This window comes from Delphinus delphis, chromosome 11, assembly GCF_949987515.2.
Source record: "Delphinus delphis chromosome 11, mDelDel1.2, whole genome shotgun sequence".
NCBI lineage: Eukaryota > Metazoa > Chordata > Mammalia > Artiodactyla > Delphinidae > Delphinus > Delphinus delphis.
In genome coordinates this window covers 13109390-13134507 of record NC_082693.1, presented here as the reverse complement: position 1 = coordinate 13134507, position 25118 = coordinate 13109390, and the positions used below count along the sequence as shown (strand labels likewise).

The 25118-nt window shown below is 40.8% G+C and overlaps 1 protein-coding gene across 2 annotated transcripts in view; it reads right to left on the bottom strand.

Annotated features, from left to right (window-relative positions):
* The window catches only part of DERA (deoxyribose-phosphate aldolase), a 258807-nt gene that overhangs the window by 123417 nt on the left and 110272 nt on the right, over positions 1 to 25118 (bottom strand). For both annotated transcript variants that reach the window (XR_009521156.1, XR_009521155.1), the window contains exon 11: positions 9778 to 9906. The gene's annotated coding sequence lies outside the window, so the exon portion shown is untranslated. The remainder of the gene's footprint in view (positions 1 to 9777; positions 9907 to 25118) is intronic.

Here is a 25118-nt window from a genome sequence, read left to right as displayed (position 1 = left end):
TATAGCCAATTATCTATGACCTGAGAGGTCAGAGTCATAAAGTATAAATGTGAGACTGTAATGGCTCACCAGGGGCTAAGGAGTGTATGGGGGAGAGGGGAGCTCAAGGTTCAGAAGACAAATTAACCAACACCTATTTTTCATCAATACTCGAAGAAGGTTGCTGCTACTCTACTTCCCAAGGGAATATGAGTAAGATAGTTAGTCTCGGTGTGCCTCAATTTCCTCATCTGTGAAATAGGGATAGTAAATATTTTTGTGTGAGGATTATGTGATTACATTTGCATGACATGCTTAGAACAGAATACACTTTACCTATTATTATTAACATCTGTTGTTATTGTCTGCATCGACTCCTAACACCTGTAAGTTCACTAACCTAGAAACTCAATACCATTCAGCACACTCTTTATTTTACTGGATAATTTCTCCTTTCCTATGTGAAATATCGAGTGTTACATAGATTTGGGGGTGAAAATACTGAAAGATTCCAGAATAAGAGGAATGGGAAGTTGAACTCTTTTAAAAACACAGCATTTTAAGTCACTCACTCTTCTACACTCTTTAGGCATCAATGAAAATATTGGTGGTTGATAAACAATGGAAAGCTTTTGGGTTCCAAGGAGGAACATATAGAAAAATGAGTCTTGGGCAGTGGTCCTTAGGGCAGTTGGAACTACTGTAATGGAACTGGCCAGTCAGTTAGTTCCAGCAACCAATTTCACTGGCTTTTTCCATTTAATTGACTGGTAGCTTGACCACTGTTCAGAAACGCTCTGGAATGCAGGCATTATTGAACAAAGCAAAACAGAGTGACCCATTAAAATAGATCGCAATGAAAGGAACAGGGCTCTGCGGAGAGGTGGCTCTAAATAAGCTGCCCCATTTTGAATAGCAGAGGCTTTCCTTTCAAATCTTCCTTATTCAGAGTTATTTTGTGATTTCTGGTATAGATATAATTTTGGCACTCTTCTCTGTCCCCCGAAACAATCTCCCCTCCATTTCTGTGTAACGCAGTTGACAATTATTCTAATTCTAGTCAGTCCCTTAGTTCTTATTCTTTCTCTGAAACCCGACATTATACTCTGTTTTAAGAATTTAGATAACTTCCTGGTTTGTCCTATAAAAGGGAAAACTGCTTCTTTTTTTTTTTCTTTTACTAGATTGGTGTCTCTACACCCCACCTCCCTGTATTAACTTATCATTCACTTTGTACTGCCTTCTCACTGTCAAAAAAAAAAAAGCAACTCCTTTTTTTTTTTTTAGTCTTTTCCCTCTGTACTGTCACTCCAGATTCACAGTTGCTAAGTGTTCCAGGAGCCCACCAGAGGGACTTTCTAGTGGTGTGATCTGCAAACTTTGAAATAACACCCACCAGCAGAAGCGCCATATGCTATGGAGTTACACAGTAAACTGACAGGAACATCTCATTTGTCATTTGAAATTCAGAAAATGTCAGCAATTTTCATACCCCGCAATTGCCTAAATGCCTCTCTGGTTAGCAAGGAGTAACGTTTGCTATAAATGCACGTGAAAACGTGAAATTTTATATTGTGCTTCTAGAGGAATAATAATAGCAAAGCCAGGATTAAGACTTACACAGCTCAATGAGCATATGGACAGACATATCGAATTTCCACACTCACTTTATATCTCATGTGTGCATCTGTAGGTGAATGGTTTTGTACGTAAGGTTTATGACATTTGGACTATTCACATTCTATAACATCGGTGATTCAAATGTGCCTTTTTATGACAAAATGTAATACCAAAGAATATTTTTTAATCCATTAAAGGCAAATTTAACGTAAAACACAAGCTGTCCCCTTTGTAATTAAGCTGAATTTGCATCCAGCTGCACTTAGCCAACAACAGACACAAGAGAGAAAACTACTTGGCAATTCTTCCTAATTAAAGGATATTAATTACTGCTAAATACCATACACTTTCTATGTCATAAAAGTTCATCTAAATCAATGTTATTATGGTACTAAAGAAATTAATAATGATTTCAAGTCTGGTAAGTGTGGTCAAACTGCCCATTAGTTCATACTTTTAAATGACTTCACAATGAAATATCTGAATTGGTTTTATATAAAGACCAGAACATCCACGGCCTCACACATTTAGCACATCTTTTATGTATTAATTATAGTACCTGGTGCTGTCTCTTCTTCATACCTGATATTGATGATGCAATAGAAGCAGAAGCAGAGACTGTGAAGAGGAAGAATGAAACATAGTAAGACTAGGTGTTTCCTTCACTCTGAATTTGCCTTAGGCCAGCCTCACCTCTCTGGAGTAGAGGATGTTAGACGGCGTTCTCCACCATCTCCATGACCAATAGATCATGACCAGTAGGAACAGGGAAACTCACATTTACCGAGTCTCACAAGTTTTCTCATTTGATAAAACTGTCCTTCGGGGTAAGCATAAATATCCCTTTTTGCATATGAGGGTTTTAGTGCTCAGAAGTGGAAGTTGCCAAGTTTATACAATTATTAGCTGGCAGTGTTAAAGTCCAGGCTCTCTGACCTCAATTCACAGGTTCTTTCCACTAAATCATGCTCCCTGTTATGTAAAGGAAATCGGAAAACCTCATTTTGTTTTATGAGCCAATACTCTTCCTTCCCTTATCATCTGGTCACAAGTCCTGCTGTTTATTTGAATTTTGGCTCAAAAGGTGTCTCGTTAGGAAAGAACTCCAGACTTGTCTCTGCTCTGATGGAGTGACCTGGGAACATCACTTCGTGCGTTTCAGCCTCAACGTCCTCACCTACAGAAAGACTAATGACCCTAAGTCTCTCCTAAGATTGTGGTGATGATCAAAGGTATTGAGAAAGAAGGTGTTTAGAAAAATATAAAGTGCAGTAAAGGTCAGGTACTTCGGTCAAGTGCTACACAGGAGAATGAATAGAGAGGGAGAGCAATTTGGACACTTTAATGCATAATTGATAATCCACTCTTTATAATCCACTAATGGTTATGGGCAGGCAATTGCATAGCTGAGTTACTACAGTACTGAACTCTTGGGAATGTGAACTCAGGAATCAGACAGCCCAGAGTTCAAATCCAGGCTCCTCCAATTTCTGTTGGTTTGAGCTTAAGTATGTTACTTAACTTCTCAAACCATCACTATCTCATCTGAAAAACAAAAAAATAAAGTACTGCCTTGTAACCATGCCCGACTTCTTGGATACGTAACCTGAGTAGTTAGTTACACAGGACCCTGTGCTCAGCAGGGGCCCGCACTTGGTTTAATGCTCTGATGTCACTAACTTGAAATTATTAATAATTTTCTGTTTTAGCTTGTGTTTTGTAAGTGCAGTCCAAGGTGACAATGGAGCGTGCCCGTGGGCAGAGGAGACACGCACAATGTGTGTGCTATTCAATGTGTGTGAATGCCCTGCTCCCCCACTGGTGTAGCACAGTCAGGATCCCAGTGAGCACAGAATTCCAGTGGACCCACCACGCATGAGAGTTCAGTGAGATTCAAAGCAAGTACACGGTGAGCATATTATGTCTATGACTGACTAAAAGTGGCAGTACTGACAGCCTGAGAGGGTATTCTTACTCTTCAAACCAGAACTTGTTTGAAATACAAAGAAAGAATGTGTACTCTGGAGTCAGACTGCCTATGTCTAGGTAAAAATCCATGCTCTTCCTCTTTGTAGCTGTGTGATCTTGGTCCAGTCACTTAACTGTTCTGAGCCTTGGAAAATAACAGGCAGACATCACACGGTTGTTGTAGAGAACCAGTGAGTCACGTGTAGAATAAAGCCTATAGAACATGTAAATGCTCATTACATTTTTGCAACTATTAATTTCATTGTTGTTTTTGTTGTTGGAATACAGAGAAGAAATTAATCATGGAGAAATCAAGAAAGGCTTTACAAGCTCTAATTTGAAAAGATATGTGCACCCCAACGTTCATTGCAGCCCTATCTACAACAGCCAAGACATGGAAGCAATCTAAGTGTCCATCGACAGATGAATGGATAAAGAAGATGTGGTATATATATACAATGGAATATCACTCAACCATAAAAAAAGAATAAAATAATGTAATTTGCAGCAACATGAATGGACCTAGAGATTATCATACTAAGTGAAGTAAGTCACACAGAGAAAGACAAATATCATATGATATCACCTGTATGTGGAATCTACAAAACAGTACAACTGAACTTATTTACAAAACGGAAACTGACTCATGGACATGGAAAACAAACTAATAGTTACCAAAGGGGAAAGAGTGAGGGGAGGGATAAATTGGGAGTATGGGATAAACAGATGCACACTACTTTATATAAAATAGATAAGCAACAAGGATTTACTGTATAGCACAGGGAACTATATTCAATATCTTGTAATAAACAATAATGGAAAAGAATTGAAAAAAGAAATATATACATATATATGCATAACTGAATCACTTTGCTGTACACCTGAAACTAACACAATATTATAAATCGACTATACTTCAATTAAAAAAAAGGCTTTATAGAGGAGATAACATTTGAGCTGTCCCTTGTGAACTTCACGTTCATAAAGTTAGTAGAAATGAAAAGGCAGCTACATAGATGGCTTGAAAGGAAGGGCCTGCACCATTCACTCACTGTCGTGGGCCAGCCACATTCATCAGAGCCCTCTCGAAACTTTCAAATAACTTCTGTGAAACTGTTTAGGCTAGCACGCTCTTCTCTTTACATGTTGATTTATGCTCTCAGGAAGACCCTTGTAAGAAAAGATAAAACTCTTTAAAAACACATAGCTGTCAGAAACAATCCGAGAGTCCCTCACGGGAAGCGCATAAGAGAACCTCTTAGCAGAATACAGTTGCGTCTTAATGCGCAGGCACACACAGGACTCAATCAGCCCTTTCCTGCAGCTCTGGTCTGTTCATTTTATATACTTGCCCAGTTTGACAAGAAATCCAGGGAAGGGCTAAGGAGTGTTGTCAGCATAACGATGGGAGGAAAGTGATGGACTAGGCTACTAAAAGGACTCACAAACGTCCCTGAAGTCATAAATCCTTCTCGCGGCTTTTAAAACCTGTTTCCTTTGTAGGATTGCGATGATGCAGCTTTGACAGCGTGCCCTTTCCATCCTCTCCCCTGCATGTCAGGAACCCCGAGCTCAGCGTGTAGAGAGAAAACAGAATGCAGTACAACTTCCTGCCTTCACTGTTCTCTCCCTCCTTGTGGGTCTGTGGCAGCCTTGCTGATGAAGACAAGGCCCCTGCTGCCCGGGCGCCCCGACCCTCTCCTGCCTAGGCTGCCCTGCCCTGCCCTGCCCTCCCATAAATTCTCAGAGTTGCCCCTTTCCCACACATGCTCGGAGAACCATCTGATTTTCTGAGGCATTAGCCGAAACCCTGGCACTAGGATCTTAGTGTTTTTATTAATTAGGTGGTTTTCTTTTTGGTTTTATGTCAGCTTCTTCAGGGGAAGCTGGCGTGAGAAATATTGCAAACCACGCACTGGATTTTGACTTACCCCAACATAGGATCCAGGATCCCACAAAGAGGTCCTCTTTGCGCGTGAGCAGTGACCACAGTGTTGAAAACAAGTCAGGAAGAGGATGTGACTGGTGGCTGACCTATGTATGAGCTGGAGGGACTCTGGCAATCAGAGGCTTCTCACCCTCCTGTCCTGGGAATGCATTCGGTACATTCTGCCCCCCGTTCCTATAGCTGGGGCCATTTCAAGACACAACCTTGAGAGACTGAAGTGGTGTTGAGACCACCTGGACAGTACATGTGACTGAACCCCACTAAGGCCTCTATGTAAACTCCTAAGATTCTGGCTGGTGAGGGCAGAGATCTACTCATCGTGCAGCTGCCCGCAACAAGCCTGGTTGTAAGTGCCCTTGCTTGTGAAAGCTGCCACCTACCAGTCTGGAGGGGGTTTGCCTCTTTTTTTGTTCTCTCCTTACCCTCCATGTCCAGGTTCAGATTTCCTCCCAGGAGACTCCTAAGACTGTGAACCAACACACAGACATAGTCAGTTTCCTCATTTCTATATTTGGGATAATTTGTTTTCCTGCACTTGGAAAATATAACTTGTGTTCCTATCAATTCAGGCAAAATGCAATGAGGAATATAAGTTGATAAATACCACTATAAAAATGTACTATCCTCTATGACAAAGCGAGAGAGGCATGGACATATATACACTACCAAACGTAAGGTAGCTAGCTAGTGGGAAGCAGCCGCATAGCACAGGGAGATCAGCTCGGTGCTTTGTGACCGCCTGGAGGGGTGGGATGGGGGGGTGGGAGGGAGGGAGACGCAAGAGGGAAGACATATGGGAACATATGTATAACTGATTCACTTTGTTATAAAGCAGAAACGAATACACCATTGTCAAGCAATTATACCCCAATAAAGATGTTAAAAAAAAAAAGTACTATCCTAAAGAAAACATTAATGTATTTTTATTGTCGGCGTTTTTATTTACTGTTACGTAACTTTTCCTTCTACAGTGTAAATATTTCAAAGTTGCTGGAGATAGGAACAGAAGAGCCCTCCACGCAATAAAGATATTTAAAACAAAACCAATAGAAATTTAGCCTTCTGAAATAAACCTAAATGAGTTTTCCCTTCAACCAACTGTGGCAAGCCGTGTGTTTATTCCAACTCTACGTCGGTACCCAAAATATGTGTGAGTGCGTGGTTCGCTATGTCACATTTTCCTCCATCAAGAGACGAGGCCCAGCGTGGGTCCCAGGAAGATGTGGAGCAGAGCCTGAGCTGACCCAACTTTAGTGGGAGCAACAGATGAGCCCACGCTGCCATGCAGGCAGCATCCCCTAGGCTATGGGGAGGGATTCAATGCGGCCCTCAGAGCCACGGGACAACTCTAGTCTCTCCACTTTACAGCCACTTTTCAACCTTTATTTTCCTTATGCAGCTTGAGCTGACATGTCATTCCCTACATGTCTGTCGTTGGTACCAAAGGACCGTAGGCCCTTTTAACAAATTAATTTTGCCCTTAGATGATGAGGGTCACTGCCACCGAGTCTTTAGCCACCGTTCCGGGGATGATGGATGCATTGGGTGTGTAGTCATGTGTCCTGGAGGTGGGCGGGAGAATTGTTCCTGGAGCCAGGCTAGACAAAGAGGGTTTCCACCTAGAGCTGCCCATAGCGCCTTAGGCACAAGACAGGTCAAGAGCGTGGTCAGGGAAAGGAGTGAAGGTTACAGCTGAGATTGTGGGCTCGCTGTCGTGTCTAAATTACAAAATGAGATGCAAACGTGAGATTAAGTAATAAATTCAAAAACTAGGAGGATCAGAACTGGGTGGGGATGTGGAGTTAGAAGAGACCAGAATAAGGAGTCTGAGACTTAAAAGCAGTCAAATGGCAAGGAAGTATTTGAGGCATACTTTCTTAAGGAGACACAGGATCCTGAAGACATTCAAAGGAACGCTCCGGAGGCTTTGAAGTCAATTCCGAAATAGCAATTCCAACAATGTTTTTATCAGTGACAAAGTGACATTGAAATAAGTGTATAAATATCCCGAGATGCCTACTTTGAGGGAAAAAAGCACCATATTTGGGTGTGTGAATTCTGGCATATTTGTTAAACATCAGACATATCCCTTCAGAGTGACTCTTTAAATATGCAGTATTTTCAGATGCAGGAAAAACCAACCTGGAACACTGGTGTGTTTTCTTTTTTTATTGCTAGACGGCCTATCCTTTTCTTTGTTGTTTTTCTCAAAACACAGAGTCTTCGTATTTGAAAATATTTATGTGTATGCAAGAGGATAAGAGATTTCTGTGTATCATTCCTTGAAAGTTTTGTTTCCTGCATTATTGCATTCTCACATATCTTTTTCCATGGGGCAGAATGACTCTGTTTTTCTTTACAAATCCATGGGGGCTCTACACGGCTCGCCTCATGATAACTTTCTAGTTCTGAAAAGATTTAGGGGGAAACGATATTAACTTTACATGAGCAGATGAAGCGATGTGACTTTATTTGAAACCTTTATCAGTCTGACCCCCTGAGGAGAGGTACCTTGGTTTGCTAGGCTGTGGGACGTCTAAGGACATATCTGATGACTGTGATTCAAGTTACAGCCTGCGTTTCTCCAGTTCGCTTTGAGATTTGGGCTAAGTCACTTCGCCTTCTGGAAATTTTGGTTTCTTCTCCCAGTGCTTCCCATCCATTTCACAAAGATTTTGTGAATATCAACATCAAAAGACTTTGAATTCTCCTAAAGAAAGGAAGGCCTCCAAGTATGGAGCAACAAGTAATCTGAAAAGCACCATTTCATGATTATCATATAAATAATCAGGGGGATTTTACCAAGAGAAGCCTCACTTTGTACTAAATCTAGCTAAATAATGAAAAAAAATGCATGGAAGAGACAGAAACTTACATATGTCCTCAAGGTGTATATACAATAACACTTTGGGGTGGGAATAAAAGTGAATCGATAAGCAAACTGCTTGTAGGAGGTATTTTACACAGCTGATGTGTTTGACTTTACATTATCGTCATCCTCGTTTGAGGACATCAAATTAGTGCAGAAGACAAAAATCTGACAAAATACTTAACATCATTAGTCACCAGAGAAACGTAAAGTAAACCACCACGAGATAACAGAGATAACGACACATCCAGTAGAATGGATAAAAGCAAAAAGATAACATCACCAAAGCTGGTAAAGACCTGAAGCAATCAGAACACAAAGAAGCTGCTGGTGGGTGTTAAGTGGTGTTAAGTGGTGTGACTCCTTTGGAAATGGGTGCAGCACTTCTTATAAAGTTAAACACAATCTACACAACGACCCCACAATTCCATTTCTTAGGTATTTACCTAATAAAAATGAAAACATATATCCACAACAGGACCTAACACAAGGATGTTCATAGCAAATTGACTCATAATAGTCCTAAACTGGGAATAACCCAAACGTCTCTGCACAGGTGAATAAACTGTGGTATGGTTATACAACTGAATACTACTCAGCAGATAAAGAGGAGAAAACTTCTGATACAGCAACAATATGGATACGCCTCATAGATATTATCTTGCGTGAAAGAAACCAGATAATGGAATGCGTCAGCTTGGCAATAACTATTCTGCTATTACATCCACAAACATTCTGTCCCATTTCCAGTCATAAAACACATTTATTGTCACACACACACACATACAGATTGTAGCATGTAACAATGTAGAATTATTACATTAAGATTAAATCCATAAAAATAATTTTCAAACTTTTGAGTGCTTTCTCTATGCCAGGCACTATGGTAGTTGTTTAATATGCATTGTATCATTTAATGGGTAAGGTACTATTATCACCATTTTACAGACAAGGAAACTGCGGCTTAGAGAGGGCAATGAAGTCACACAATAAAAATGAAGAGCTGGGACTCAAAATCACGCCAATCTCAGTCCAAAACCTGTAGAAAAACCAGTGCCATCAGCTGGCCCTCCACTGTTTAGTACTAGCCTTGTATTTACAGAGATACAGAACCTAGTCTATCAGCCCTTATTAACCATGGTGATTTATCACGTTGTGAGAGAGAGAAAATGAGTCATGAAATGTAGACTGACTACTGATAAATTTGTACATTTATCAGGATGTACTAGTCACAAAGAAAGGGAAAGTCCCACCCAATCTGGAAACAAAGAACACAGGTCACTGGCAAGAAAAGGTTCTGAAAGTGATGGCATAAGAGAATTGACTGTGGGAGTCGAATACAGGAACTGGATTCCACCCATGGGCTGCCAGTTTCTAGGTTGCATCCACCTACCTTAGTTCCTCGCCTTCTGCCTCCGCTGAGGTCACAGCTACATCAAATCATCTTCATTCTCACACCACACAGCTGAGTCAAACCATCTTTGTTCCCACATGGCATTCAAAGACTCAGACTTCAGTTCCTCTAGGAATTAAGGCAAGGTACAAGAAGCATTTAAATAAACATCCATTCTTCCCACAACATACATACAAATGCATACATACATGCATATATACATATATATGTACGTACACACATATGGACATAAGTACATAAATCCATGTATACTTAGAGGGGCTTCATATTAGACATTCTTCCATGTACTCTGATGCTGACCAATGGAACTTCCCAAGTCCCTTGGCTGACCCCCATATCCTAGGATCTGGTGGCCCAGGGGCAACCACTGGCGTCCACCGTACAGCCTTGGGAGAAGCTCCCCTTGCCCTATGTATCAGGTCTCAGGAATGGGTTGCCACTTTGATTCCCCCCGCTTCCTTCTGCTCTTCCTGGCCCCCCTTCTTTGGTGACTAAAGCCTTATCTCTTAGCCTCAAGTAGTGGTTCAAGCCTTGCTATACATGGGGAACCCCTAATTAGCCATGTTTTTCTGCCCACCTGGCCATAAAACCCCACAAACTAGGTTCCCTTCTATGGGTCTCTATGCATGGAATGTACTCTTTTTTTGAGAGCAGTGGTGTTCTGGTAATGTTTTAAAATGGATTCTCCTAGGAAAACACCCTGATTTATAGTGTTTATCAACTCCTGTGGTATAAATACTTCCACCACACCATGAACAAATTCAAGCCACCAACATGGTCTCAGTTATCACAAAGTTGGGAAGAAATAAACAGCAGTACTTAATATACAGTATTTCTACTGTTCAGATACAACAGAATAAAGAACCTCAGGAGTATCAGTGATAGTAAAATGCTGTAAATAAACTGGGAAGGAATAAGTATTGAGGGTTTATTAACTTTATTTACAATATAATTTATTGGTTTTGCTAAGGTCATATAATTTAATTTTCTTACAATGGCTCTGCTTAACAACCGGCTTTCAAAAAACTCCCGAAATTTAAACAACTGACTCTCACAAGGAAATGCTAACTGGCTCCAGCACACCACTGCTTGAGGACACGGGTCCCCTTGTTACTCGTTACTGTTAAGTCCTACATTAGGGCACATGTAAGCATTTGGTAAACCTGTTACAATCAAAGAATTAAAGGAATACACTTCTAACACACTAAAAGGAGGCTTCTGTTTGATATGCTCTTTGGAAGTTGTATTAATAAACATTTCACATAAATAAATATTACAACCGAACATTTATTCACTCCATAAATATTCAGTGAGTAGCTACCACGTGCCTTACACTGTTCCAGAAGCTGGGATGGCAAGAGTGAACAAGACAGGGAGTGGCCAAGATGGCAGAGCAGAAAGAACCTGAGCTCACCTTCTCCCACGGGCACATCAAAATTACAACTATTGGGCTTCCCCGGTGGCGCAGTGGTTGAGAGTCCGCCTGCCGATGCAGGGGACGCGGGTTCGTGCCCCGGTCCGGGAAGATCCCACATGCTGCGAAGCAGCTGGGCCCGTGAACCATGGCCGCTGAGCCTGCGCATCCGGAGCCTGTGCTCTGCAGCGGGAGAGGCCACAGCAGTGAGAGGCCCGCATACCGCAAAAACAAAAAAACAACAACAACAACAAAAAAAATTACAACTATTTACAGAGGAACTACTGATGAGAAAAACCAGAAGACTAGCAGAAAAGATCTTCTACAACTAAAGACATAAAGAAGGAACCACACGGGGCTTCCCTGGTGGCGGAGTGTTTGAGAGTCCACCCGCCAATGCAGGGGACACGGGTCGTGCCCCGGTCCGGGAAGATCCCACATGCCGCGGAGCGGCTGGGCCCGTGAGCCATGGCCCCTGAGCCTGCGCGTCCGGAGCCTGCGCAACAACAGGAGAGGCCACAACAGTGAGAGGCCCGTGTACCGCAAAAAAAAAAAAAAAAAAGGAACCATAACTAGACAGGTAGGAGGGGCAGAGCTGCAGTATAATCAAGACCCATACTCCCAGGTAGGCAACCTACACATGAGAGGATAATTACAATTGCAAAGGTTCGCCCCAAGGAGTGAGGGGTCTGAGCTCCACGTCGGCTCCCCAGCCTACATGTCCTACACTGGGAAGACAAGCTGCCACAACATTTGGCTTTGAAGGCCAGCGGGGCTTTCTTTTGCGAGAACACGAGGGTTGTGGGAAATAGAGACTCCATTTTTAAAGGGTGCACACAAAATCTCACACGCTCTGGGACTCAGGGCAGAAGCAGGAATTTGAAAGGATTATGGGTCAGATCCACCTGCTGACCTTGGAGAGCCTCCTGGAGAGGCAGGAGGTGACTGCAGCTCTCCCTGGGAAGACAGACACTGGCAATAGCATTTTGGGAGCTCATGCTACCACGGCGACACTGGCAAGCACCACTTTGGAATCCCTCCTCCGGTTTCTGAGCACTGGAACCTGGCCCTGTCCACCAGCCTATTGGCACTAGTACTGGGATGACTCAGGCCAAGCAACTAGCTGGGTGGAGACACAGCCCCACCTACCAGCAGGTCTGCTGCAGTAAGGCCCTCTGAGCCCACAGTCACCCTGGGACCCGGCCCTGTCCACCAGAAGGCCCAGAACCCAGACCTGTACTTCAGTGGGCCAGCACTAGCCACAGGACCAGCCTCTCCCACGAATGGGGATGCACCAGCCACAAGTCATCCCCGGCCCAAGCCCCATCCACGAGAGGGTCAAAACACCAACTCCAGGACCCCCATGGCCCTGAAGCCAGAGACCCCAGGACGTACCAGTGAGCCAGCACAAGCCCAAGAATCTGGCCTCACCCACCAGTGGGTGGGCACCAGCTCCAGGACCACCACAGCCCTGCAGCCTGCCACACCGGGACCCAGAACACACGCCAGCAGGCCGGCACCAGCTACAGGACAGCACGACCCCTCAGCCGGTCACACTGGGATCCGGCCGCACTCACCAGCAGGCTGATACCAGCTTTGGGACGCGCCGGATCCCACAGCCAGTAGCCTCATGACCCAATCCTGTCCACCAGTGTCGGACAGGCTGGCAGCCTCTGCACAAGGCAGCGCCTGGCAGCCAACCGAACCGGGGGGCCTGCTACACCTACCAGGCTGCCCACAGTAGTCAGGCTGTCATACAGAAGGACCCACACAACCCAAATAACGGGCACCCCTAGAGCATACAGCTCTGGTGACCAGAGGGGACTGTGCTGCTGGGACATAAAGGACATCTCCTCCAAAAGGCCGCTTCTCCAAGGTCAGTAAATGTAACCAAGCTACCAGGTACACAGAAATAAAAACAGCAATGAAGAATACAATAACTGAAATGAAAAATACACAAGAAGGAATTAACAGTAGACGAGATGATACAGAGGAACAGGTCAATGAGCTGTGCAAATCACTGAACAGAAAAAAAGAATAAAAAGAAATGAGGAGAGTTTGAGACCTCTGAGACAACATCCACCATACTAACATTTGCATTAAAGGAGTCCCAGAAGGAGAAGAGAGAGAGAAAGGGGGCAGAGAACATATTCGAAGGCATAATCGCTGAAAACTTCCCAAACCTAGGAAAGGAAACAGACATCCAGGTCCAGAAAGCACAGAGAGTCCTAAACAGGATCAACCCAAAGAGAAACAAACCAAGACACGGTGTCATTAAAGTGGCAGAAATGAAGGATAAAGAGAGAATATCAAAAGCAGCAAGGGAAAAGAAACAAGTTACATACAAGGGAATTCCCATAAGGCTATCTGCTGACTTCTCAACAGAACATCCTCAGGCCAGAAGGGAGTGTCATGATATATTTAAAGTGATGAAAGGGAAAGACCTAGAAAACCCTGCAAGGTTTTCATTCAGATTTGATAGAGAGATCAAAAGTTTTATAGACAAGGAAAAGCTAAAAGAGTTCAGCATCACCAAACCAGCTTTACAAGAAATGTTAAAGGGACTTGTCTAAGCAGCAAAAAAAAGGCCACACCTATAAACATGAAAATTATGAAAGGAGAAATCGCATTGGTGAAGGCAAATATATTCTAGTAAAGGTAATAAATCAGCCATGTATAAAGCTAATAGGAGGGTTAAAAGAGTAAAAAAATCATCTGTATCCAGAATGAGTAGCTGAGAGATACACAGAAAAGAAAGATTTAAAATATGACGTCAAAACAGTAAAGTTGGTGGGGAAGGACTAAAAATGCAGGGTTATTAAAATCGTTTGAACTTAAGAAATCAGTAACTTAAAATAATCAGATAGATAGATAGATACGTACATTGTGGGGAATATAGTCACGACTATGTCATATCTTTGTATGATGACATATGGTAACTAGACTTACTGTGGTGATCATTTTGAAATGTATAGAAATATCGCATCACTACGTTGTGTAACAGGAACTGACACAGTGTTGTAGGTCAATTATTCTTCAAAAACAAACAAACTCACAGAAAAAGAGATCATATTTGTGGTTACCAAAGGTGGGTGGCAGGATGAGGGGGAACTGAATGAAGGAGGTCAAAAGGTACAAACTTCCAGCTATAAGATAAATAACTGCTAGGGATGTAACGTACATAATAAATATAATTAACACTGTTGTATGTTATATATGAAAGTTGTCAAGATAGAAAATCCTGAGCTCCCATCACAAGAAAAAAATTTTTTCCCTATTTCTTTAATTTTGTATCTATATGAGATTACGGATGTTCACTAAATTTACTGTGGTAATCATTTCATGATGTAGGTAAGTCAAATCATTAGGCTGCACACTTCACACTTAGTGCTGTATGTCAATTATATCTCAATAAAACTGGAAGAAAAAATAAAGAGTGAACCAGACAGATAGGTACCTGCTCTCAAGAAGCTTAATTCCAGTGGAACAGCAATAAATATTTCAGCAAGTTTCCCTTTTCCTTTTCTACTGTAATCCCCCTCCCTCCCCTCCTAACCAGAGAAGCTCTAGTGAGCTCAGGGGGCAGCTCTCTGCCATTTCATTGCAGTCTTTGTTAGTTTCCTTCTTTCTCCCTCCCAAGACATCCATCCCACCCTATCTGACTCCAGTCTGGATAACTTATGACCTCTTACCTCTTCACTGCGTTTTTATTTTTCTCTTTCCAAACTTTTCAAGATATGTTTCTTTTATTGCCAAAACTCTCTTTAGGAAAGGAAACTAACAATTATTGAACATATTCTGTATACCAGGCACTTCTGTATCTTATTTCATTTAATTCTCATCACAGGTCAGATGATGTAAGTATTATTACCCCCATTCTTAGATGAGAAAACTCAACTTCTTTTTAATCTTTAAAGGTAGGGGACTTCCATGGTGGTCCAGTGGTTAAGATTCCATGCTCCCAATGCCAGGGGCCCAAGTTCGATCCCTGGTCAGGGAACTAGATCCCACATGCTGCAACGAAAAAGATCCCGTATGCTGCAACTAAAAGATCCTGCATACTGCAACTAACACCTGACGCAGCCAAATATTTTTTTTTAACCTTTAAAGGTAGGATTTAAGGCCAGATCTGACTGACTGCCAAGTTCACATTCTTTTCTTTACACAAACTTCCTCTTAGCTCTCCTATAATAACTCTACTAGATTATATATGTGTTTAGGTGTTCCTGCCATCTTATATTAGCTTATCCTTTAGATTATAAGCTTTAAAAGTATAAAAGAGTATTGTTCCTGTATGACCTAGAATAATGGGAGTTTAATAAATCTGGTTAACAGATTTTATTATGATCTGTTTTATTTATTGCTTTGCTTATAAAAGTAATACATGACCAACATTAAAAGATGAAAACCTAATACAATCACAAAGAAGAAAATAAATCATACAGGATCCCACTGCCCCAGGATATCCAATTATGGCTATTTTGTTATTTCCATGTTTTTTTCATTACGTATAAACTTTGGAAGTATAATTGGCATCATACTGTACATATCCTTTCATATTGTTTTTTAATTGGATTTTTTATACTTGGCATCATTTCCCCATGCCATTTAATATTCTCCTACAATGATGATATTCTGCTATAGTTATCTAATCATTTTCCTATTATTGTTCCTTAAGATTTTTATTATAAATAGTGCTTGATGAACATTTTTATAGATATTTGTGTATATCCTATTTTCCTAAAAATAAACTCCTGTATATGAAATTGCAACTCTTTGTGACTTTGTGTGTTATCACATTGGCTTCCTATGAAATTGTGCCAACTCACCCTTCTACGAGCAGTAGATGGAGTGCCCGATTACCTACATGCTTGGCAGTGTTTGGTATTATTATGTTCATTGTTAATCATTAACAGGCTGATTAATAGAAAGCGATATGTCTTCTGTTTGCTGTTTCTTGGCTGAGTGAGTTTGAACAACTTTTCATAAATTTAGCCACCCATGATTTGCAAAATACCTATTTATGCCTTTTGCCTACTTTTCTGCTAGGATGTATTGTTTATTGCTTGGTAAGCTTTTTATATATCAAAGCTTTGATTCTTTTTTCCTTCTTGTGTTGTAAATGTTTTTGCTAGTTTCGTTTACTTAAAAGAACTTTATTTTTAAATAGTTATAGATACTCAAGAAGTTGTAAAATATAGTACAGAGTTCCTGTGAACCCTTCATCAAGTTTCCTGCATTGATAACATCTTACTTTAACTGTAGTACATTACCAAAACCAAGAAATTAACACTGCAACAAAACAGTTAAAGAGACTTAACATTGGTACAAAACAGTTAAACAGACTATAGACTTATATGGATTTCTTCATTTGTTTTACAGTCTATTAATGGAAATTTGAATCATAAATTTTAATGCATTCATTCTTTTTTTTTCCTTTTTTTGCGGTACGCGGGCCTCTCACTGTTGTGGCCTCTCCGGTTGCGGAGCACAGGCTCCAGACGCGCAGGCTCAGCGGCCATGGCTCATGCGCCCAGCTGCTCTGCGGCATGTGGGATCTTCCCGGACCGGGGCACGAACCCGTGTTCCCTACGTCAGCAGGCATACTCTCAACCACTGCGCCACCAGGGAAGCCTTAGAACACCTTGTTTTTAACAAGACCTGCCTTCAAGGGAAACTGGTTAACGAAAGTCTAACTTACTCAGGTATCATCAGAGCCTAACTGACCTGGGGAAGGGAAATATCCAACTCCAGCCCACCCTAGCCACCCTATGCCACCTAAGGTGGGGTGGAGGGGAATAAAACCTGAGAAACACTTGTGAAGTTCACAGTCCAGAGGCACAGGCTCACTAAAAGACTGAGACCCATCCACAGGACTACAGAACACTTCCCCTACCCACACTTCACCACACAACTAAAGGTCTGTTTACCACAGTTCCCTTTACCTGGTACAGCACGTCTAGCTATCAAGAAAAAATGACAAGGCATACCAAAATGCAGAAAACACAATTTGAAGAGACAGAGCAAACATCAGAACCAGACATGGCAGGGATGTTGGAATTATCAGATGGGGAATTTAAAACAGCTGTGATTAATATGGTAAGGCACTGTGGATAAAGTAGAGAGCATGCAACAACAGATAGGCGATATAAGCAGAGAGACGGAAATCCTAAGAAGGAACCAAAATGAAGTGCTAAGATACAAAGGAACACTAACAGAAATAATGTCTTTGATGGACTTATTAATAGACTGGACGTGAATGAATAAGGAACCTGTGAGTTAAACGACGTATCAATACTACCCTTGAAAACCAAAAAGCAAAGAAAACAAAGTCTGAATAAAACAGAATAAAATATCCAAGGACTGTGGGACAACTGTAAAGGTGTACCATATTCATAATGGAAATGCCAGAGAAGAAAGAAACAGAAGAAATATTTTAAACAGTGACTGAGAATTTCCTCAAATTATTATCAGGCACCAAACCACAGATCCAGGAAGCTCTGAAAACACCAAACAGGATAAACGCTAGAAAGACTACATCTAGGCATATCATTTCCAAACTACGGGAAATCAAAGATAAAAAATCCTGAAAGAAACCAAAGGGAAAAAAATCTTACTTATAGAGGCACAAAGATAAAAATTACATCTTTCTTCATTCTTGAGGTTACTAGTAGCCCATTATATTTATGTACCGTAATTTTATGAATTCCTTATTGTTGGATTATTGTTGGAGATTCTTGGGGAAATACTAAATGGGCTTGAAAATTCTGGTGCCAAACATGCGAGCCTTCTTTTCTTCTTTTGGGAACAAATCTAATATTGTCAAGGATCACTATGCTCTTACACTAAGAAATCTGTAGGTTTGCACTGTTGGAAAATGAGTCACTGCTGTGAATCCTTTGATTAGAACCTGTGTACTTTATGAACTATGTTTCTTTTTTAAACATATATATACGAAGTTTTACGAGAAACTCACATTTTTATATCCTTAATATGTCAACAGGAAGATGTAAAAGAATTTTATTGTAGAATTTTATTTAATCACAGGAAAGGTAGCCCAGTCAAATCTGCAAATGTACAGCTGTGTGGCCATGGACGATTCTCATTCACTGCTATGCTCTCTCAGCCTCTGGGGGAACAATGTCCGCTCTGGGTGTCTGGACCCTTTGGACTTTTAAATCTCTCACCTTGAGGGAGACGGCTGAACACAGTGCAAGTAAGTGTGGGATATTATTTGGGTGCTGACTCTGATGGAGAACAAAGGGTACATGAGATCCTTTCATCAGCCTCTAACTCTTGAAATGCTGAACTCTCGATCTCATTATAATTAAAATAATCAAGGCTCAGTGTGGCCCCGGACGTGGAGTGATTTCTAAAACTTGTAGAACCTAAAACATGAGCGTTTAGGTCATTTTCTATTTTTTTCAAAGTATTGTAAACAATACTACAACAAATATTAAAACATAGTATTTATATCTTTAATATTTGTTCAGTTATTTCCTTAAGGATAAATTGCTGAAAGTGCGATTCCTAAGCCAAAAAGTATGCTCATTTACAGTCTTTTGGTACATAGTGCCCAAACACCCTATTTAAAGGCCATACTAATTAATATTCCTACCAGTGGAACACTCATTTCCTACATCTTTACCGACACTGAGCATGGCCATTCTTTGTAACTTTTGAAGAATTAAATATCTGATATGAACCAGATCATGTTGATCCCCTACTTTAAAACCTCCAAAGGTTCTCTTTCATGCATAGGACACATTCTCAAACTTGGTCTTAAAAATTATTGAGGGCCCCATACAGCTTTTGTTTGTGTGAATTATGTTTATTAATATTTGCTGCATTATAAATTGATATATTATTGTAAGTTAATATAAACAAAAATTTTAATTTTTTATTTAATTCATTAAAAATGATAAATCCATCATATGTTAACGTAACATTTTAATGAAAGTATTTTTTAAAAAACGCTAGTGAGATACGTGGCATTGCTTTACATTTTTGCAAATCTCTTTAATTACTGGCTGAAAAGAAGATGTTCTATTATAGTAGAAGCGGAAGTCTCATATCTACTTTGAGACTCATATCAACTTTAGTCTCATAACTATTCAATTTGTTGCAATATTGCACATCCTGTAGCCTCTGGAAAATTCCCCTGTACACTCATGAGAAAATGAGAGTGAAAAAAGTAAACAATGTCTTAGTGTTATTATGAATGTAGTTTTGGGCCCCCCCTGAAATGTTCTTAGAGACCTTAGCGGTCTCCAGACCATACTTTGAGAACCATAAAATGCAAAGGATAAAGGCTAACTCTTTAGCGTGCCATGAGAGTCCTTTCTTCATTCAACCTTAACCCTTCCTCGATTATCCTCTGTTGTGCTCATTCCTGCAGCCAGACAGAATTCTGACATTATGCATTTTCAGTTCTATATGCTTTCACATGTATTATTCTCTTCCAAGAGTGCCTGTCTCTGGTGGCTATTTTGGGATTTGAGGGAGCTCAATAAATTATAACCTTATCCAAGTTCTGAATAAACTGAGAGACAAAACAAAAAAGCAAACAGAGAGAACCAAGTTACCACCTTTATTACCAATGCAGCTGATTTTGAAGAGTGTAATTTACTAGATGGCGATAGTGGGCTTTCCCATATTCCACCCCCAGAACTTTACAGACCCACCAGCCAGAGACACACGGTGCTAGACAACAGCAGCTCTTCCCATATACAGCCCCCTGCTCCATTATTATATGCTGAGAATGGAGAAAGGGCTCACTCCCAAGAGGAGAGGAGGAATGACTGGAGCCACAGTCAAATCCCCAGTTCCTTATCCAATAACCAACAATCAGGTAAATCACTCCATGTTTGCTGAAGAGGGATGACTCAGACGAGAAACCACAAGTGGTAGGCTAGCGGCTTACTTTTATACAAAAGAAAACAGGAATGGGGATGAAGAGTATCTCCCACCCCACCTACACACACACACACACACACACACACACACACACACCACAAAAACATTCTCTACCTATAAAATCCCTAGTCATACTCAAACATTACTTATTGTATGAAGCTTTATGTAACTTCCTGACATAGTCTCCCCTCTGCTTACATAACATTTTGTACATATAAATTCAACAAGTGATAGTAAGACCGTAACAGGCAAGGGACAAAGGATACAAATAAGGTACTACTTCTGCTTTCAAAAACTTAGGGAAACAGTATCTACAACAGCAGCTCCAATATAGCTCTCGGATTTTTATCCCCTACGTTCATTCTGTCGACAAATTTGGAAGCACGAAACACACAGGCATCCTTTTTCTATGGAATAATTTAGGCATGTCATCACAGCATCTGAAATCTGTCTACATCATTTGACCCTCGCAAATCTGTACTTGACTTTCACGATGCCCCTGAAATCTTTCCAAACTACTCTCATTTACTATCAAGATCGAGCCACACCAGTGCCACCAGTAATTATCCCCCAAACCTAACAATTCATTTTTTGTCCTTCCCATTTCCCTAGTAATTTTATACTTGGATGGATGCCTTTGTGTGTTTGTGGGTTTTGAATTTACAGCTATAATGGTAGAAACCTGCAGTAACACAGCTCATTATATAAGGATTCAGAAACAACATGGGCCACATCCCAGATCTAAGACCCAGCAGTAAATATAATAAAAGCCTGATATAACATGTTTAACCTATAAGGAGGGCACTGTTTCTGTCCCTGAACAGCTCATTATAGAGACTCTACTGCCTTGCTATTCCTCCCCGACCCCATGGCAGCTTGCAGACTGCTTGAGAGCACTATCATTGGCTGGATGGTTAGATTAAATGACCTTTGGGGGTCTGTTTTTATCCCCTGAAATTCTATAATTCTAGTGAGCTTCCTTTCCTTGGAAGCATGGCACAAAGTTAGCATTTTACCAAAGTGCCTGGCACATACTCTGTCACTGTAGTTAAAAGTACAAAGCAGAAACTAACACACCATTGTAAAGCAATTATACTCCAATAAAGACGTGAAAAAAAAAAGTACGGATGCTGGAGCCAAGAGTAACTGGCCTCCCATTCCAGCTCTGTGTGTGCCCTTAAAACAAATCACTTCATTTCTCTATGCCTCCATCAGCTAACTCATCTATACAATGATGAATATAATCACACCTATCTCATAGGCATATTGTGAGGATCAAGGAGTTAATACATGTAAAGCACTTTAGAATAGTGCCTACCACATACTAAGTGTATAATCAACTGTCAATTACTAGTCCGTACCAGCGAATATGTGTTCAAAGAATTCTACAATTCCATGAATTCCCAGTAACTTAAAATATACATTTATTAGGCACTCGGGAAATGCTGGAGAGTGATCTTGGGTCTTAATTTTATAGATTTATCTGAATCCTTCTAAATGCCTGTCTCATTAAAATGAAAAGGTTTTAAATTAGAAAGGCAGTTAGTCTTTTTTGAAAATGAATTCTCAGCATATATACCAGGCATATACATACTGAATCTACCAATAAAATCCTATTATAAGACCATGTTTGCATAATTCTTTTATATTATATTAAAAATACACATATTCATTTTTTTTAGAATAGAATCAAGCATCTACAAAACTGTACTATCTCTTCTTCACAAAATCTTGCTGTAGGTGTATCAAATGTTCTAATCAGTCCACCAGGTACAGACACTGACTGCAGTTTAAAAGACATAATCGAAGAGCATATTAAATAGTTCCATAAAACATGGAAAGTGAAGCTAACTTTCAACCATGGAATGGCTAAAGCAGTGGGTAAACCTGGCACGTTTGCTCTTAAGTCATTTTAAAAGCATTAAAACATATTTCAAAGATTTCAAACATGCAATTATTTTTGCTGCCACTCAAAACATGAAATAAACATTGCTTTAAAAAGATACGTGCTTTTTTAACCCATCAAAACAAACAACTTTGCATAAAAATTGCTTTCCCAAACCATTTTTCATACATTTGCAACTCATCCAGACAGTTTTAAGTCTGAAATTACAGAAACCACTGGTAAAATGGATCACTGATACAAAAAATGAAAATGCATTAAACTCAAGGTGTGGACCTTCTATGAAAAACTCCCCTAAAAGTATGTATCATGCATTTACTTTGGAATTCCAATCACTAGCCAAGCTGTACTTTTGTCTACCTAATGGTACTGACTTTTTTTAACTTATCTTGTGGATCAGGCTTATTTTATAATCATACCCTCCCTGTACTTATCCAAAGTGATAACTATCTTTTAAATTAATTTAACAAATAAATCTGGAGCACCTACTCTCTGTAAGGTACTTTGCTGGGTATCGTACGGGGTTTAAAGCCGGCTGCAACCGTGTTACCCCTGAGGGTTCCCACTCAGGGTGGGCAGAAAGGCAATGCGGACAAATAGACTGAATTCAAGACAGTCTGCTCTGTCCCTGTCACTTTACAAGTTCCAGGCCATGGGTCACCATGAGGAAGGGAGAATCCACAGGCTAGCCACACTTCTGTCCTAGACCATCCCTGCTTGACCTGTTTGCCGCACACCCCCAATTTCTTATTCCGTGACCTCTTACTTTAAAATCTGGCTCCCTATACCCACCCCAGGCTTGTTGTGTGTTGGTGACACACAGTTAGAGCCTCTTCGCTCAGGTTTCTCTCTACTCTCAAGTCCCAGATTTGCAAAACTCCAGGTAGGAGACCTGCCAGTTCTGCTTTGTCCCTCCGGATCTACAGAGGATTGGTTCCCAGACCCCCGCAGAATACCAAAATCCGAGGATATTCAAGCCCCTTATGTAAAATGGTGTCGTGTTTGCATATAACCTACACACACCCTCCCGTATACTTTAAATCAGCCCTAGACTACTTATAATACTGAATACGATGTAAATGCTATGGAAATACAGGTATACCTCAGGTACCGTGGGTTCAGTTCCAGACCACCACAATAAAGCAAACACTGCAGTAAAGTGGATCACAAACATTTTTGGTTACCCACTGCATGGAAGTTATATTTACACCACACCGTTTATTAAGTGTGCAGTGATAGCATTAAGTCTAATATGGGGATATATGTATATGTATAGCTGATTCACTTTGTTATAAAGCAGAAACTAACACACCACTGTAAAGCAATTGTACTCCAATAAAGATGTTTATAAATAAATAAATAAATAAAAATACCACGTACATGCCTTAATTTAAAAATATTTTATTGCCAAACAAGGCTAACCATCATCTGAGCCTTCAGCGAATCTTAATCTTTCTCTGGTGGAGGGTTTGAAATATTGCAAGGATTACCAAAATGTGACACAGAGACCCAAAGTGAGCAAAGGTTGTTGGAAAAATGGTGCCGATAGACTCTCTTGATACAGGGTTGCCACAAACCTTCAATTTGTAAAAAAACACAGTATCTTTGAAGCACAATAAAGTGAAGTGTAATAAAACAAGGTATGCCTGTAGTTGCCAGTGCATGGCAAATTCAAGTTTTGCTTTTTGGAACTTTCTGGTACTTTTTTTCCTAACATTTTTGACCCACAGTTCGTTGAATCCAGGGAGGCAGAACCCCTGGACACAGAGGACCAACTGTACTTAGCCTAGACCCCTCCCCACCCCTTACTTCTCCCTCCCCGCAAAACCTGCCTGCCATAAAAGGAAAAATAAAAAACACACAAGGCAATAATTTTATTATAAGAATGATAGAAACCAGCCATTACAGTAGGTCATAAGAGTGAGACATGGCTTCTGATTTTGAATCTTCTGATGTTGCTTAGTGATGGTTTTCAAGGATCCCAGCAGGAGGAACTGGAGCAGAAGGGGCATGTTTATACTCAAAAACATCAGATTTGTATTTACCAAAATAGTATATTTTCACACCTGTGATCTTCCACCTTTTTTTGTAGTGTCATCATGGTAACAGAGAACTAGAACTCTTTGAATGGCTTCTACATGCCAGGCACTTTCCAAGTTCAGATTTATTATTCTCCTCCATCTTCTCATGGGGAAGATGTTTTATCTAAGGGTGAGATAGTGAATAATACTAGATGCCTCAGGTGCTACAACTTCAACTCCCATTTCTTAGCACTTTCAGTTTTAGAGTTCAGATTTCAAAGTGAACCAGAATTTGTATTCATCCCAAACACAATTAACAACTCTTCCTCTTCAAATGTAATAGTCATATACAAATTTCAAATCCTTGGCCTCAGACAAAGGCAGCAGATCAAAGAAGGTGGCATATCCATCCATAACTTCTATGGATCAACAGGGGTAGGTGCACAGACTGTCAGCAGGAGTTTTCCTGGACCCAGTTTGGCATAAAGAAAGCAGAGGAGGGCTTCCCTGGTGGCACAGTGGTTGAGAGTCCACCTGCCAATGCAGGGGACGTGGGTTTGTGCCCCGGTCCGAGAGGATCCCACATGCTGCGAAGCGGCTGGGCCCGTGAGCCATGGCCGCTGAGCCTGCGCGTCCGGAGCCTGTGCTCCGCAACGGGAGAGGCCTCAACAGTGAGAGGCCCGTGTACCGCAAAAAAAAAAAAAGAAAGCAGAGGAGATAGGGCTAAAAGAAAAATCATACAGCATCCCCATATTTGCAGGAAGCAGTCTGTTGTTGAGGCAGCGCCAGAGAACAAGAATGCAATGTGAGTAGCCCGAAAGTCATTGATCTCTGGTGGCTAGGGAGAGTTCAGGCCAAAAGAATTCACTCAAAAACACCATCTTGTGTCATGAAGAACTTATGTGTCTGTGAAGAACCTGGACATGACATCTCTCCCACACAAATCTCTTGCCAGTAGCTGGTCCAGAAAAAAACCTCATCTCATTCAAAACTGAGCATCTCTGCATAGTTACTACAAGAAAATAAGAGAACAAAACCAGATAAAATGGAAGACAGGGACTTCCCT